This window comes from Cornus florida, unplaced genomic scaffold (assembly GCF_030987335.1).
Source record: "Cornus florida cultivar Cherokee Brave unplaced genomic scaffold, ASM3098733v1 CherokeeBrave_3.0.0_Hap2_Chr03, whole genome shotgun sequence".
In the NCBI taxonomy this organism is placed as follows: Eukaryota; Viridiplantae; Streptophyta; class Magnoliopsida; order Cornales; family Cornaceae; genus Cornus; species Cornus florida.
This window is the reverse complement of record NW_026775573.1, coordinates 27,280,650-27,285,949: the sequence shown is the minus strand read 5'-3', so window position 1 is coordinate 27,285,949 and position 5,300 is coordinate 27,280,650. Positions and strand designations below refer to the sequence as shown.

General features: G+C 42.3%; 1 pseudogene; it reads left to right on the top strand.

Annotated features, from left to right (window-relative positions):
* Positions 1-4,595: 4,595 nt before the first annotated feature.
* On the top strand, positions 4,596-4,694 carry LOC132302051 (small nucleolar RNA R71; annotated as a pseudogene).
* Positions 4,695-5,300: the final 606 nt, after the last annotated feature.

Here is a 5,300-nt window from a genome sequence, read left to right as displayed (position 1 = left end):
GAAGACAACTCCTGGGTCTGCTCCTGCTCATGGATAGGTGACCCGGCTGGAGAATACTGAGCTGCGTCATCCACTGAGTGCTCCAAGTCAATGTCTATATCAATGTTATTATGCTCGGCAGCTGGATCGACTGGTGCATCGTCCGCTGTGGGAGCTGCTGCTGCTGGCTCTGTTGGTGTCGGGCTGCCTATGCTGCCGCTTCCTCCTCTAACTCCAGCTCTGCAGCCGCCAGTACGGCATGGATCTGCAGGTGAGTGATAATAACTCTATAGCTCTTGTCCCAGTCCTTCTTGAGGAAGTGACAGGAACCTCTTTCGGGGTGCTCCTGTGGGTGGATGGGATAGCGCTGGTCTATGAGAATCTGGGTGATGAGGTGGCTGAATGGAAGAGACTTGGCCCTTCTGGGCACCTCCTTGCTGACGTACTCATCATAGAGCTTCCTCATTACGCTCCAGATTAGCGCAGGAATAGACACCCAGTGGCCGGTATAGAAGGCATACAGGGCTGCTAGATAGTCGACTCGCCTCTGAATCTTGTGTCTTGCCATGTATATGTTTCGGTAGAGCACCGAATCTGTAAATCACAGGTCATCCGGCAAGAATGTCCGCGTAGCGAAGGTCTCGCCACCGGCATGGTGACCTGTGAGAAAAACCGCCATATCGCCGTAAGAAGGCCTGTAGAGCCTGGGATATGTCTCCTGTAGCTCTGGTGGGCACCGATGTGGACAGCAAGTCGAACGGGCCAGAGTATCTACTGTAATGGTGATCTCATGGCCATCGATAGAGGTGATGAGCTCGGCTGTAGTGCGCGGCGACGGTCGGAGGTTCTGGTAGAACAACCGTACCAGTCGCGGGTAGATCGGCTCTGTGACTGGGGCAAGAATAGTTGAGAGGCCCCGCTGAATGATGTCCTGATAGGCAGATTGAGTCAGCACCGATCTGGAGAAGAATGCGGTGTCGAATGCTAACTCATGGCCAATAGTCATGTGTGCATATCTAGGCGCGAGCCTATCACGCTATAGATGAGCTGGCTGAACAGGTGGAGCCGGCTGAGCTGACTGCTTAAGTGGAGCCGACTGAGCTGGCTGCTCAGTGCTTCTATACGGTGGAGATGGTGATGTAGTGAATGCTGGACGAGCCGGCGACTGGGGTAGAGTAGGATGTAAAGGCTCCTCTGTATGAGAGGGATGCGCAGTCTCCTCTGTCCGCTGTCGGACTCTCCTCTGTGTGTGCTCGGGGCTAGAATCCCGGACATGAGATGGACCGGCCCCGCTGTCAAGTCTGCGTTTGAAGCTATGACGGTGTCTACGTGCTACCATCTTAACGCGAGCCATAGTCTCAAAAGAGCGAGAGAATGGAGAATGAACTGAGATGATCTGAGATGAAGAGGATGGAGATAAACTGAGATTCGAGATGTTTGGATCTCGCCGGAGGAGTTGCCGGAGCTAGGAGAGATGATTCACAGTGAAGAGGGACGAGAGGCTCAGGTTTGGTGAGTGAGATCGATCCAAATGATCGATCTCAGGACCCTTGGTTCTGTTTTTAAAAACATTTCCCAACTAGTTCGATCGATCGAAGATGAGTTGTGATCGATCGAACTTTGATGAACTTCTTTCAAAGTATTTTTGGATTTTTGGTTTTTTTTTTTTTTTTTAAAATTTAATTAATTAAAAACTAAATAAATTAAAATATTTTTGAATTTTTAAAAACTTGTCAAAAATTAAAATAAAATGAGAGAGAAAATAGAATAAAACAAAAATAAAAATATTTTTGGATTTTTGAAAAGTTGAAAAGTTAAACTAAAATTAAAATAATGAAATGAAGATTTGTGATCGATCGAAACAATCCTTTGATCGATCAGACAGGTAAGAATATGCAGGTTTTTGGTTCAAAAATTTGGCTAAGTGTTGGAATTTGAGATCGATCGAACTTGGAAGTTGGATCGATCGAAGAACTTTCAGATCGATCTTGGGATGTTTCGAACGATCAGACAGAGAGCTGAAATATGCAGGTGGATGCAGGCTCAAAATTTTTCTAAGTGTTGAATCATGAGATCGATCGAACTTAGAAGTTGGATCGATCGAAAGTCTCTTAATCGATCTAAGAGTTGGTTCGAACGATGGGACAGAGAGGTGATTTTGATGCAGGTTTCTGCAGGTCGAAAATTTTTCTAAGTGTTGAGTGCAATCCATAGTTCAATCGATCGAACTCCAATGTGAGATCGATCGAACTTTGCCAAATGCTCAATTATGACATAAAAGCTTATGCAATCCTCACCAAAGTTCCTTTCAATGCATGTGAACCAAAAACAAGTATCTAGACTTCGCAAGAAATGAAATGAAAGATAGAAATGGGGGAGGAATAGGGTTTTGACACCCTACGAATGCCTTTGCTAGTCTTTAACGTCTCTAGCAAGACATTGGGCTCTTTCAGCCCGGATCAAAGATCTTATAATGCATCCTCTCCTTGTTGGGGTGATAAATGCTTTGAACTCCACCCAACAAATGGTTCTTTGAAGAACTTGTTGGACTAAGCTCAAAGGAAGTCTTTGGTCCATTGTCTATGTAATTACAACTTTTGGGCTTCTATGCCCTTTCAAAGCAAGAGTTTGAAACAAGACTTTTAGAATGCAATGTTGAAGATGATCCTTTCGAAGTTTTGGTTTTCCACAAAAGCTCATTCCCTTGGCATTGAAGATCATGACATTCATCTACAACATTGACTTCTCCTTCATATTTGTCAAATGAATTGGGTGTGGGATTAAAGATATTCAACTTCACCTTCATGTGGCCAAATGAAATCTTCATTATCCCCGTCCTACAATTGATGTTGGCATTAGCGGTTGCCAAGAAAGGACGACTAAGGATAACGGGAATTTGGCTCTTAGGATTGGGAACCGGTTCCGTGTCAATGACAACGAAATCAACTGGGAAGAAGAATTTATCAATCTTGATCAAAACATCCTCAATGACACCCCTAGGTTTCTTAATGGATCGGTCGGCAAGTTGCAAAACTACCGACGTCGGTTTCAATTCACCTAGGCCCAATTTAACATAAACCGAGTATGGAAGAAGATTAACACTTGCTCCTAAGTCAAGAAGTGCCCGATTAATGATATGATCACCAATAATGCATGATGTAGTGGGTGAACCGGGGTCCTTAAACTTTGGAAGAGTGTTATGTTGCAAAATTGAGCTTACTTGCTCGGTCAAAACCACTTTTCTTGGTGCTTAACTCTTGTTCTTCTGCTTTTGGGTGCACAAGTCTTTCAAGAATTTGGCATAAGTTGGAATTTGCTTGATTTCATCCAATAGTGGAAGGTTAACTTTCACTTGACTAAACATTTCTATGATTTCATTGGTTTTTGCCTTTTGCTTGTCTTTTGAAATTGATCCTTTTAAGGCATCTGGAAATGGAACCTTTGGTTCAAACACTTTTTCAAAATTTTCTTTTGAACTCTCTTCAACACAAGAAGTTTTCAAATCATTTTTCAATAAAACCTTTTCAACATCATTTTTCAAAACTTTCTCATTTGCAATATCATGTGTATGCAATGAAGGAGGATAGGATACAAAACGGGTCGGGTGGCAACTTAAGTTTGCACCGGTTCACTCTCTTCATTGGATATTTCAACTTGATTGTCCACAACTCTACCACTCCGCAAGGTAGTCACCACATTAACATGTTCAATGGTATGCCCTTCCGATGAGGAATGGGTTTCCACAACACATTGTTGTTTAAGTGGGGCATTAATGTGCATCTTTCCCTTCTCTCTTGCATTAAGAGTGCTTACTATTTGCCCTACTTGGGTTTTTAGCTTAGCAATGGATTGAGAGTGAGAATGAAGTAATTGTGTGTTAGCCTCAAGAGTCCCCAAAACATTTAAAACTTTTTCTTCAAAGGCGGGACTTCTAGTGTTTCCTTGGGAATAAGATTCGTTGGGAAAATGAGAATTAGCAAATTGATTCCCTTGTGACTGATAAGGTCTATAACCTTGGGATCCTTGGTTTTGAAGTGTAGGTGGAATGTATTTCCCTTGGAAACCGCCTTGGGAAGGGTTTAAGCCTTCTCCTTGGTTTTTCCAAGAGAAATTCGGATGATTCCTCCAACTTGGATTATAATGAGTACCATAAGGATTGTTCCCTTGGTTTACAAAAGCCGCATTGACTTGTTCATTAGGTTCATTATGCACTTGTCTATGAGGACAATGAGAAGTAGAATGAATAACACTAGAACAAGTCATACATGTTTCATTTGATGCACGATGAGAATGGTTAGGAAAGGAAGATACTTGGTTCGCCGAGTTTTGGTTAATTAAAAATTGATCAAACCTTTGAGACAAAGACTCCATTTCGGCGGCTATTTCATTTGAATGTTCGACTTGATGTAAGCTTACACTCTTCCTAGCTTGTGAATTTCTACCATTCTTGGATGATAGTGTTCTATGCAAAGAATTTTCACTCATACTTTCATAGAGACGCCACACGTCATCCTCATGCCTATCAATGTATGAGCCACCCATGGAAGCATCAACCATACCCTTATAGTTGTCCGATAAGCTCTCAAAAAAAGTATTGAACTAATTGCCATTTGGGCATGTCATGATATGGACACTTCCTAAGCAATTCATTGAAGCGTTCCCATGCCTCATGAAATGTTTCTCCATCCCCATGTGAAAATTCTCGAATTGAGGTTCTCATGGCATTGGTCTTAGAAACCGGATAGTACTTCTTTAAAAACTCTTGTTGCATTTCTGCCCAAGAAGTGATTGAAAAAGGCCTAAGATTGTTAAACCAATACTTTGCCTTGTCTTTTAAGATGAATGGAAAAAGTTTGAGTCTTAAAATCTCTTCCGGCATGTCCGTATATTTTACGGTGGAACATACTTCAAGAAACTCATCCAAATGCTTGTAAGGTTCTTCACTAGGAAGTCCATGAAAGTTAGGAAGCATTTGAATAGTTTGTGCTTTAATTTCATAATAATGTGCTCTAAATGGTGGCAATTGAATGCATGTGGGTGCATTGTATTCATTAGGCACATAGTGATCTCTCAAAGCAAGAGGTGGATTAGCTACTTGAGGTGCAACATGAACACCTTGGTTATGAATTTCTTGATTAATGACGGGAGGTTGTGGAGCATACATTGGCCTTGGCATTCCATATGGAGCTTGGCCTTGTTGTTGTGGTGGTTGGATGAATGGCCTTGGCATGCCTAATGGTACTTGTATGTTCTCATTGGGCACATTGGGATGAAGGATACCTTGTTGGTCTATATGACCAAGGTCCTCAATATGGTCATCA